The sequence below is a fragment of the Anomalospiza imberbis genome, chromosome 10, assembly GCF_031753505.1.
Source record: "Anomalospiza imberbis isolate Cuckoo-Finch-1a 21T00152 chromosome 10, ASM3175350v1, whole genome shotgun sequence".
Classification (NCBI taxonomy): Eukaryota; Metazoa; Chordata; class Aves; order Passeriformes; family Viduidae; genus Anomalospiza; species Anomalospiza imberbis.
In genome coordinates this window covers 13,641,119-13,653,892 of record NC_089690.1, presented here as the reverse complement: position 1 = coordinate 13,653,892, position 12,774 = coordinate 13,641,119, and the positions used below count along the sequence as shown (strand labels likewise).

Below are 12,774 nucleotides of genomic sequence, written 5' to 3'. Positions count from 1 at the left end.
AAACTGCAATGACAACATCTTTAACTTTTGTGATTCTCACATAAGTCAGTGTAATCCTTTACTGACATGAAAATTCAATTTTTCAGCTCTAGTTGAAATTTTTAAGATATTATTAAATACTAAATCACTAAACATAGAATAAACCAGTAATTTCCTGGTCAGTTCTCAGCAATTTTACCTTACCTTAATTTACACCTTTCTTGTTGCACAACCAGGAAGTTGGAGCTCTTCCCTGCTGTGAAAGGGGAAAAAAAAGGAGTCCTGGAAAGCAGAACCCAAGCTTGACAGATATATCTACCATTATAAGCAGGAATCTAGGTAGGGATCTGCAGGGAAAGGAAGTATGTTTAGAGGAACTGCTGCTGCCAGCATTCTGTTGGATCTTCATTGAAGTCCTGGCAGATGGAAACATCACTCAGCATTGTCTTTGAGAAAATGTGTGTGCATCATCTTCTCACTTTTCCACAAAAACTCCCTCCAAATATTTTTTGCAACCACAGAGAAGCAGCTTCCACCTGGAAGGACAAGGAACTTCCATCGCCCTTGTATCTACTACAGATTGGCTTCCAGAGAACAACCATGGTGTGTCTGGTTGGAGTATGACCCAGTTATAACTGATTTATTACCAGTAATGAGTCTCTTGAAGCTGTAGGGCTGCACTGTTAGTGAGTCATTGATATTACAATCATGCCAGTCTGCACTTCAGCCTGGGATTTGTTTTCCAGACCATCCAGAATAGAGAAGGAAGGTCCCTTCAGGTCTTCATCTACTGCTAAGACTACTTCTGGCTTACTTTTTTCATTGCATGTAGGTAAGTGTTAAAAAATATGAGTAACATATTTTGGGAACAAAAATGCTCCTGGCCACATCTTCTGGTTCAAAGCAGCCACCAACACTGAGATTAGAGCACAAATAATGAAGGATGATCACATGTTGGCCATCCAGTTTCAGCTGTGTTTACTGTTCTGGATCATCACACCTTTTCAGCTTTCTCTTAGGGAATAGAGCAGGGAAAAATTAATTATAATAAAAGAGTGATCCATGTGCAAGTGAGGAAGAGGTGAGCTCACTAAAGTAGTGAGTGCTCACAGCTGGAAACATGTCAGCCTGCTAGGAGCCAACAGGCAGATGAGAGACTGGGATCCCATACCGATCCACACCAAGAGGCCCCAGAAAGGAACGTGATACACAGACAGATCACAGAGGAGATGCACTTTCTCTTGGTTTATTCTGTCTCCTGAAGGCACTGGGAATTTTTGGAGTGAAAACTAGGTTAGAGAAAAGGATCTAACCTGCAAAGACATTGTGGGCAGGCCGAAAAATTGTTTTTCAGTCTGTTACTTTAACTTCAGACAGCTGATCTGACTTCCTCTGGTTTAAAATTTCATTTCCTCTACCCTGTGTTCAAAAAATTCCACCATTACAGGCTGAAAACCCTTTGGTTTCTCGCTATAAAGAAAGACATAATCAGCCTTACTTCACAGCTACACTTGGTTTGCCATTGTAGCTATGATCCCAGTAAACTCTGAGAGAGCAAAGAAAAATGAGCTTTCTCTTCCTGCCTTCAGCTTTCTCTGTTGTACAGACCTGAATCCTTTAGTCTCCTGATTGATAACTGTGCCTTTCCATGGCTATTTGAGATAATCATGTGGAAAATCAGTGCAAATGATGCATGTTTAACTGGGGCACTTCCAGAAATCATGCATATCTGTTGACCTCTCTGAGAGAAATCTGGATCCACTTTGAAAGTCAACCAACAATTTCTGGCAGAGCCAAAGGCATTCAAACATGAGACAGTAAATAACTTACATATTCAATGGCCAGAGAAAACGTAAGCCATTCAAATAGTTTCAGCCATGACAAAGAAAATAATAAATTACATTTTGTTCAGGTATCAATTGGTAAAATTCATTCTTTCTTGTATATATTTGCAGGATCACGTAACAATCACAGCCTAAATCCCCAGTTGGCATAAGTTTTCCTCGTTCTGCTGCTCAGTGAGAAACTGGCTCCATAAATTCTTTGTGTCCTTCTTTGTGAACACCACCATCATGAGCACAGGCCAGGACTTTACACTTTCTTGGTTTTAAATTTTGAGCCAGAGTCAGAGGAGAGAGAAAAAACAAAGCTCCAGAGAAAACCTGACTGAGCATTTTGTATCTGCTCAGGTTGGAAGAAACATAGTACCTCTTTACAAAATTATTTATCTGTGGAGGGAGCTCTTAAAAGCAATCACATTGTTTCAAATACCAGTAAAATAACAGGCAGACAAAGCAAATATTCTATAATTAATCTCAAATAATGTTTTGTGCTATGGTCACCAACTGTCAAGTGCTTCAGCAAAAGACATAGTGATACCTTTTACGCTACAAAAGCTCTCAGAAGCTACACTGAGAAGACATTTGCTATGTCCCCACCAGAGTGTATTGCATCATTGAAACATTCACGTGCCCATTAAAAATACATTTCTGCTTCTAGACTACTTGTGGCAACAGGTAAAGGCTAGGCAGCTAGGAGAAGCTGCTTGTTTGCTGAGCCTGTCAGAACACTTCTGTGTCAACAGAGAAAATGTGTGTGCACAGCTCTAATGGGATCCCTCCATTGTAGTGCCTTGTCATTTTGAGAGCGCCTTGCCCTCCATGTCCTGTGAGCATTTTTTACATTCAGAATCAACATGCCTGAGTTCTTGTTTCCAACTTTCAGTAATGTTTATTATTGTTTGTCAGCAACTCAGCTCTGCTGGAAAAACCTCCTTCGGTGAATAATGAAGTCATTCCCACAGTGACTGCTGGGTTCCAAAATTTTCAGTACTCTACCTATGGCTATTTAGCTGTACATGAGAAGCGCAGAAAATCTTACTTTTCATGGCCCATAAATAAACACCCAATCCAACACTTCAGCACATTTCTAATTGTAATGCAGCATATAATGTTTCAGTGCACAATACAGATGTTTTCAGTTATTATATGAAGAGGAGACAATGATGGTTAAGTATGTGTTTGCATTATAGTCACGGCATGAAATCATTATGTTCAACTTTCCTGATCATTTTCTTCATATAAAAAAGAAAATTCTGTTCAGCCATTATTCTTTCTCACATAGAACAAGTTGCAGAAAATTCTAAGACATCCATTTATAAACCACTAACTTATGGCAAAATAAAGGGCAAAATTTCTGTTTAAAATATTGCGCTCTTTCCATCCTGCTTCTCTGTTGTTAATCATATACCACCAGTTAGCTGAAATGAGCCCAGGGGGTACAAGGATATGAGCAAGAGCAGAGTTGTCCTGTGGGACTTTTATGCTCAGTGATAACAGCCCAATAGCCCATCTCCCTGGGTGTATCCCTGCTGGGAGTTTTACAGGTGACTGTCCTCAGTGGAGCTCCAAAGCGTTCCCTCACTGACACCAGGGTACTACTATTTCTTTAATACTGGTTCTCATTAGCTTTCCTCTGCCTTCAGTTCTCTCCTTATTTCTCCCCCATTTTCCTGCCCATCCATCTTGACAGTCTTTGGGAAAGTTGAAACTACATAACAGAACCTTCTGCTGTCATTTCTTACCCACTCCAGAGCTATCTCCCTTCCAATCCGCCTAACTGCAGTAAATTATTGCTTGATGAGAATAACTCATTAGTTCACTTATAAAAAGGCCTGACTTCACAAACAGATATTTTTATGAGTTCTATTTGTGAAGATAAAAATAACTATTTTGGTTATGTGAACAAGCTACACAGATACACATGGGCAGTAAATATCTAGGCAGCTCCAGACCACAACTTGAGACCATTTTAATTTTAGAAAAATCAAACCTTAAAAGGCAAAAAATGTTTTGTATTCCTAGACTGGAAGGGCTGGGTTTATATGTTCAAGAGAACTTATCATTTGAGATCATTTTTGATGCACAAAATCAGATGAAGAGTTATGACATTATTTATCAAAGTACTGAAATCAAAACAGAGTAACTAGAAGTGTTCCAAAGCCATCACTGCAGAAATTCATACAACTGATCGAAGCAAACTTTAAATCTTTTTATGTATCTCTTTTCCTAAAGTACAGAAATTATGTGACATGCCAAGCCAGACAAAATAAGAGAAATTAGTGTCATGATACAGCACAAGTTTGATTTTAAGGTCAGCAAACCTAAAAATTCTTCAGCCAGGTAGAGAATAAAAGACAGCAGGCTGCAATGAAGTTGTGTGCATTAAAAGTAATATTTCAAAAGAAAATGTAAGGGCAAAGTATTCAGAGATGGAGAATTCAAAAAGACCTTCTACTTTTAGATCAGTGCTGATGATGAGAAAATTATCAAAACTTCAGATTTCATAATTAATCACATTTAAGATATAGCAAATTTTATCATTTCATTGAAAAAATTGTTTTACTTCAAAGATAAATTTGACCTTGATTGATTGTGAAAACTTAGACATAGGGTTCAAAACCATATGATATAAAAACTCTGGAAAAATAAGTTTCAGCAGTTGAATGACATGAATTAAGAGTGCAGTTGAATGTGCTGGTTACAACAGATAATGTTTTCCAAAAGATTCAGTCTGATTCTAAATTCTAATTTCTAATTATAAATTACTGACAAACAAATAATTTTTAAAATTGAGTGTATTCGTAATAACTTAACAAACTAAATATGGAAACTTATTTCAGTCTATTTAAGGCCCCAAGCCATGTTTCCCACACTTCTGTATCATGCATTGCCTCAGCTGGATGATTGATCATGAGAAAATAAAAATCTCCATGAAAAGCTTTAGCCCAATCCTTTCTTCCTTCTTTTCAAGTGGCCCCTGAGAGCACTTGCAGGTGGAGTTCCAAACACTGCAGAATGAGAAGCAAAATTTAATGCACTTATTACCCATGTCAAAACCAGTTTGTAAGTTGTTTAAAGCAGCCTCCAATGTTTCTTGCAGTCTTTTCCTAAAAACTGTACATAAGTAACATACCCATTACAAAAATTCAGCACAATTTTTCAATGGATATGGTTGAATGCTAAGAGTAGAGAGTGACTTTAACCCTTTTCTTGGTTCAGCAATCAAGTTCGAATTTTTTCTTTCACTAGTGTTCAAAAATAAATAGCATCTCTGAACAACCATCATGCAGACATAGAGGGTTTGTTGATCAAAGTTTCACTTTATGTTGATGCTCTTTACTTTGCATTGTACATCAACTAGTTTTCATTATAGCCTTCTTGTCACCTGACATGATGACAGAAGAAAGTAGAAGTATGTAATTATCAACATCCTTGTTTGTTCAATATTTATTTAATTAATACGTGAATGACATCTTTTCAGAGACCAAAATTAGCACAAGTAAGGGGAAAAGATGCAGTAAAGGATAGATCCAGAATTTGAAGAATGGTATATAAGCAAAGTTGTGCAGTATGGGATTATATCTCTGGGTATTAGTAAATATTTAAATTTTGCTGTCCTCTTTTCCGCACAGCTGCATTAGTCCCACAGTCCTTGAATCCTTGTCCTCTGATTGCCTCTAAACCTTGAAAATAATATTTTAATCGAATTCCTAGGAACAATATTTTTTTATTAACCTTCACAAAATTCATACTCTACCCTGCATTTTAATTTTTGTATTTAGAAAAACAGCTGTAAGCTATTTGGACAACTAACACATTGTGGTAAGCTACCTTATACCACACTGAGGTATAACAATTATCTAAATTAAGCCTTTCAACAAGGTAGGCAAGGCCCTTTATAACACTAAGATTCCAAAGTAAAAAGGGAACACGCTTACACTAATTAGGCATTTGGTCTAACACATTAAATCCTATTTGGGAATTTGCCTTATTTACTGTCAGGACTGAATGCAGTGACAAAATGAATGTGACAGAAAAAACACTTGGGGATATCTTCATAATCTCTACAGTCCTCTAGAAATTTCCCTGTATTGCAGGTACAGACCAGTAAGATAGCCAAGAAGGTAATTCCTACCACTAAATTTTAGGCAACCAGGCAACAGCTTTCTCAGAAGTAAACCACTTGAGGAAAATAAATCATTTTACACCTGATATTTACACATCTCAAACATGCTAGTAGTCAGGTTTCAAAATGCTTTAATTATAAATGAGATGTCTTTTTACTTAAACATGCAAATTGCCGGTGAGTTGAGCATGTATTGCATAGTATGAATACCTCACCATCAACAACTAATAACAATTAAAAAAAAAAGAAACTGGAGAAAAGCAGCCAAACCATCTGACAAAGCCTAGGGCACATGTAACCCCATCACTACAAATGACTGCAGAGCTTACAAATCGAGCCAGATGCTGCTTCTGGAAGGATTTCATCTATAATATCCGAACCGCATGACAGCCTATCACAACTCATGTTTGGCCTAAAGGTGTGCAGCGCTGGTGGAATGGGCAAATAATGAGAGGAAACAGGAGCAGAGCCTTAATCCTAACTAAGGAGGGTTTTTTTATTGTGGTTTATGGTGTGGTGGGGCTTTTTTAAATTTGAAAATTGAATTTGTTCTACCTGCAAACACAGGCACAGATGGCGCTTCTATAATATGCTGTTATAATCGACTGATTTGTTTGCAGTGTTTCATTCACGTCCAAATTCATGTCCAAATGCATTGGGTCTTCTGTAGTGTTGCTCAGAATGGGTCAAATGTAGAGAAGATGGGAATCTCCTTGGTGCATAATGAAGGATTTTGCCCACAGCCCCTCTGGCAGGTGCAGCATCTGTGTTCTGAACTCCCTTCCCCAGCTAGGCATGTGGCTGGATAATAATTGCTGAATGAACAGACTTTATGAAAGGGCTGAAAATATGCATGAGAGGGCTGCATTTCACAGACAGGGATACTGGTAAGGGTTACAAAATCCGTTAATTGTGGTTTCATTTCATCATTTCTGATTTCTTCTGCAAAAGATTACTAAGCAAGGCTTGAGACAGAGAGACCAAAACCTGACCCCTGGTACTGAGGTTTTAAGCAGAGAAAATCACTAGAACTCAGTTTCCTCACATTTTGCTTCTATTTGACTATTTTGAAGTTATTGTTATGAAAACCCTTCCTTGCTGAGCAGTCATGCCTGTGATTACCTTCACTGTAATCTTTCTACCAACCTGCACCACATTTTTCAGTCTGCATTAAATGATACTTAGGAGGATTATTTGCATTCTGTTTAATTATTTTGGTAGTTTATGACTGAAATTTTCTCTAATAAAAAAAATAAAATAATTGTGACTTCTAAAGATAAAGAAAACCATCCCATCTTTGTGACTTTAGCACAAAATTAATATCCATATATATGTCCATCACCATTGGGCATATGCCTAAAACATGTTTGTTTTTCCTCTTGATAAATCATAAAATAGATTTAAGGCAAAAAACTTGCAGAACACCACAGCCTGGAAATGGTAAAGAAACCATTATTCACTGTATGTTTCATCTATTCTGGGGACTGGAACTATATCCCACGCAATCTTTTCTTTCCTTTTATTCTTATTTTGGTTTGGGTTTTTATTTTGCAAGCCAAGATAGCTGTAAGTCCTCGATGAAGGATCAGTCTCCCACGCGGTAGCACACTGTTCACAGCAGCACACATATGCCCAGGTCTCACAAGCACACCTGTGAAAGATCTCCAAGTTGCAAGAGCACATCACAACATGGGAGTCTTCCAATCAGAGCATTCCTATCCTAACTTTGCTGATTAGGAACATGGGAGGGCAACCAAGTGTCAGCAGGAGGTTTGGTCCTTTTACAGTGATAGTTTAATCCATCTAGGCAACTCATAAGTTAGAGAAGGTATAAACTCCACAATATAAAATGCATTCCACTTGCGTATATCCCAAAATAGACAATGCCTAAAATGACTGGCTCTATTCCCACTGAATCAGTCTTGGAATAAATGCTAAACTTGATGGAGAGTGGGGATACCATTATGGTGATGCTATGTTTGGATAAGGAAATAACAACAAGAAAGCATTGTATGATATTCAGACAATGGAAAAATCAAGGCCTTAATCAGATAGGATCTGTGTCCTGCTGCACTTGCTAAACATTTTTTGGCTATTGTCCTTTTTAAATAGTTCTTTAAACCCTCAAGGGTCGTTCAATTCAGAAGCCAGGAAAGGAAGAGGAGAGTTCTTTTGTCAAAAGTGGATCTCAGCTGGCAACCTGCCCACAATTTTGGAGGTATTAGCAGCAGTTAATTGTTGTAGGAAAACCCAGAAGCCCAGACCTTACAAGTGAGTGTCTTTATACAGTGCTGACAGTTCAGTTACACAGACAGATTCCCACATTCTCATCCAGCTCCAATCACAAAAATTTACCTTTCTAAAGCCAGGATCCCTCAACAGACTACACATGACTGTCACAGGCAGGCACGCCACAAACCCACACTACAAATGCTTTCTTGTTCCTCTTCTAGGGATCAGTTAGGACAATTTCCATGCATACTGCTAAAACTTTTCTTAATGATTCCTCACTCATATTCTTTCTGTGATCAGATATAAGATACCATATAATCACCATCTTTGTAAACACAGTTTTGGCTGAAGAGATTGCCTTGTACAGCACATAGCCAAGGTGGCCAAAAAAGTAAAAACGGTAGAGTTAGTGAGTGACAATGGCACATTAATGAAGTTTTATAGTTTGTCTATGACCTCGTAGGTAACTAAGTAAGATAGGACAAAATTTTTTTTAAACCTGTGTTGTGGTTCCTCATCCTCATTATATGTTGTGCAAATGACTTTCTGCTATCCTTAAAATCATAAAACAATTCAGTTTGTGAGGGATTTCTGGATGGGGATTTTTATGTACTTGCTTCTGTTGGCTTTGTAACAGAGGATGCTATACCCTGTGCCAGCAGCCACAGCAGAAATGCTGATGAACACTAACTGCCAGCTGACTGTGTAGCTACTTCTCAGCTGTTCATAACCTGAAGTTTGTGAGCATCATGCTGCCTGTTAGCTGTTACTCAGAGATAGAGAAGATTAGAGAGTTAAACCAAAATTGCCACAGAGCATAAACATGATATAGAATGTGTGACTGTTCCTCTTCCCTGTGAAACAGACAGGGATAGGGACCACTGCGTTCATGTATGTCTTCTATTCTGCAGACATTCTACAAATAAAGACCTCAGTGTACGTGAAAAGAAAAGAGCAAATCATGTCAATTTGGATTTCATGATGCTCAAAATGTTTATGGAATTTTTGCCATTTAAAAAGAATTTTAAACAGAGTTAGGACAATAGATACGCCCTGACTTCATCTCACCTGTTCTCCTGGAACAGAGCAGCCATAATTCATGCACACATGTTGGCACAAGGTTGCTTGTTATTCACTCTTTTCATCTACTGCCTGATGCATCTTTGTCATGATTCATTATTCCTAACAGCTATATCAAGTGTTGCAATTACTGCACAATATAGATTTAACTCTATAATATTTCTAGACTGGAAAGAGAAAAATCATATATTAAGTGCTTGTGATATCTTTATGTATAAGTTTGAGAATCATTAAATATCTGTCACTCTTCCTTCCTCCTCAGCACCAATTACTCCACTCTGGTTTTACTTACTCCACTCTGTATAATGAGTCCCTAGAGCATGTTTCATTGCAGGAGAATGAACACATTTTTCACTTGCGGTCAGTGGGATGTGGTTAATTTGAAATCACTTAAACTATTATATCTGTCAAGCGTGGTTATTTTATTTTCAATTCACATCAGTGTTTTAGTATGCATGTCGGTTACTGGGTTAAACTGGCAGATTAATTTCCAAGCAGTCTGTTGCAATGCTCTTCTTCACTATCTTTACATGTAGGCTCTTGTTGAAACTTAATACATTCCCATTAAAATTTACTTCAGAGAAATCTACATTCAATATAAACACTCATATGAAAAAACAACACTCACCGTTGAGTGAAAAAGGTGGCAAGATCAGGGGACTTACAGTTTTCTTCCCCAAATACTTGTTTTTACTCCTTGTTCCATCTTAACTTCTTTTCATATACATCATGACATGCATCTATGGAAAAAAAAAAGAAGCTCTGTATCTAGAGTCACTGACATACTTAGAGGTTTTTTTCTGCTATGTTTACTGATTGCATTGATCAAAAAAGCTGCAGGTTTCAGTTCAATGTGAGCAGATTCATAATTCACACCATAGAAAGCTGTTTGGGTCGTTTGGGATTTTTCTCTGTTTTTAAAATATTGTGGTTTGAAACTTATAAATAGCCAGAATTTGAAAATGCTGAAATACTGACTTACACAGCTACTAATAACAGGGTGCTCATACAGAGAATTAGAGGAACCGCCAATGGGCTTTTTATTACAGCAATATTGTACATATTACATGAATAAATTACATTGTTGCATTATGCAGCTGCTGCATCATCAGTTTAGAGAGTAGACTGCGATCCTAAGTATTCGGGGATGCAAGCTCATTATCTCTAAACCCACTTTGGTTACTGCCACGATACAATCCCAGCTAAACAGCTTCCGCATAATGTATTGTATATACCTTTGCATAATCAGGTACGTGGCTCAGAGACGGACTGATGAGTTTAGGTGTCTAATCAAATTTACAAAAAAATTGTCTCTTTTTCTGAATCAAGCAGAATCTTTCACTTGGAAAGGTTATTAGGGAAACTATATTACCCATAAAAATACAAATCTACATATGTTGTGAAACATCGCTTTTGATTTGAAAGATGCTAGTAGAAAAATATGCATTTGTATAACAGATCTCACTGTAAAAAGAACCAACTAAATTTAAAAAAAAACTTGTTTTTACTTTATCTTCTTATGATGATAACTGTTTGAATGATGCCAAAGCATTCTTGAAACTCAATTGTTTTTATTCTCTGCACATTGTTCTCTCATCCCATCAAATAAAACACACATTTTAACATCCTCCACAGCTGCAAATGTTTCCCTACGACTCGTAGATTCATTTACATATCTTATATATTGTTGCAAATATCTTTGGTTAGGCAAGTAATACTCTGTCAGTTCTGTTCTTTTTACTCAGTCCCTGCTTCTTTTCATTGCTATTTTTTTTTTTACTTTGCTTAAACTGTGTCTATTTTCATTGCTATTGTTGTTCCCCTCTTCTGAAAGCACATGTATCACCCTTGTATCTCCCACATGGCTCATAATCCTCATCACCTCAAGGGAAATCCTGGGCCTGGAGAAATCAGTCAAGGTTTTACAAGTAGCCTTAAGCTGGACAATGTTTTACTACTGGTCTCTTGGTAGATGAGGCTGCTTGTTGTATGGCATTTCTACAGTGCTTTTCATAAGTAGCTTCTTGAAGAGGCTCCTAAAAGCTATCTGAATCATGGAGATAATCATGGTTAAGGCAGGGACAAATATGTAGTGCTATATCTTTTTATGCGCACACAATAAAACTAAGTAAGAAAATAACACACTTTTAGTTTAAGAAGTTTTAGAATAGAAATGCTCATCCTTCAAATCCCAAATTTTCATGCTGTTGCTTTCAATACTTTGAAGGGATTCTAGGCAAAGGGAGATCTAAGGCTAATGTGAAGTACTATATGTGTCAAAATGCACATACTAGTAGTGGTGCTGCCTTGGTTTGAAAGACAGGTGTCTGCTAAGGAAGGCAGGAGTCTCCCTTGAAATGGAAAATGCAAAAACCCCCCCTCCAAATTATAATTTTGAAATAAAGGGGCTCTCAGGAAAATATATGAGAATAGGAATAACAGTTCCTTACCAGAATGTGTAATAAAGCAAACATACAACAACTCTGGCATTAACCAGAACCACAAACCCAGTCCAGCCTTTCAGCCGCGGCACTTGCCCCTCCGGTGCAGTTCCAGGCACGGCCGGCAGGGGCGCTGCTGGCTCCCGGCGGGCAGGGCAGGTGCGGTGATTCCCCCACGCGGGCAGGGGGCGCTGTGGGGCGGGCTCGGTAATGGCGGCTCGGCCCAGACGGGAAGGGGTGGAGGAGAGGAGAGAGGATTTGCTTCACAAACCCTGGGACAGCCGAGCCCAGTGCCCCAGCAGGACTCTTGGAGGCAGCAAGCTACAGCAAGATGCATTGGCAGGCAGGGCGTGCAGGGCTACAGTGCAGAGAAAGCTCAGAGTAGTGCCGAAGAAGCAGCAGTGGCGGGGCAGCTGGTGGGGAGAGCGGCGACCCGGCTCCCAGCAGGGCAGGGAGAGGCAGGCTCAGGATGCCCGGCGCCCGAGCGGATGGGGACAGGTCCCTCTGTCAGTGAGGTGGGTGTTAATAAGGTCCCGGTTCTGTGGCTGCTCTCACGAGCAGAGACTCACCTCACGGCAGAAGAGACAGCTCTGGGCTGGGCTCCGGTGGCAGCAGTGAATTCCCTTCCCCGAGCAGCAGTTCCGACCGTCCGCCTCCAAAGCCGAGAGAGAGAGCCAGCAGCTGCCCCAGCCGCGGCCTTTACCTGCCCAATTCGGGCAGTACCTCTGCCCCTTGAAGAGAAACTCCCAGATACGAGAAGTGCACCCAGATGCCCTCCTCCCCGGAGCTTGGCCATTTCTTATGTTTGTCTTAAGTATCTAGTCGTTATTGTTTCCTAGCAACTTATGGGGAAAAAAATCCATAAGTAAAAAGGAATAAGAGGAAAGAAACCTAACGCCCAACAGGTGCTGGAAGAATGCACAGGATCACTGGTCTTCCATCCACTAAATGCCGTGGCCTGGCTCTGACAAAAACAGAACCAGGAAAAGAAAATCTTTGAGGCTGCATTTCTCCTGCATCTGGATATCTTGCCAGCATAGTGTGAGAAACTCTCATGCTACACTTGAAAGGGAGC

General features: G+C 39.1%; 1 long non-coding RNA gene across 3 annotated transcripts; it reads right to left on the bottom strand.

Annotated features, from left to right (window-relative positions):
* Window positions 1-230: 230 nt before the first annotated feature.
* Window positions 231-12,377, bottom strand: LOC137479991 (uncharacterized). 3 transcript variants are annotated; one of them, XR_011002634.1, is made up of 5 exons: window positions 12,269-12,377; window positions 9,887-9,998; window positions 9,247-9,420; window positions 4,694-4,828; window positions 231-515 (listed from the first exon to the last, which is right to left on the bottom strand). It is a non-coding gene; the product is annotated as an uncharacterized lncRNA (long non-coding RNA). The 3 variants fall into 3 exon arrangements; XR_011002632.1 differs by lacking the exon at window positions 231-515 and having other exon boundaries at window positions 4,103-4,828; XR_011002633.1 differs by lacking the exons at window positions 231-515; window positions 12,269-12,377 and adding an exon at window positions 11,120-11,504 and having other exon boundaries at window positions 4,103-4,828.
* Between the last annotated feature and the right edge of the window lie 397 nt (window positions 12,378-12,774).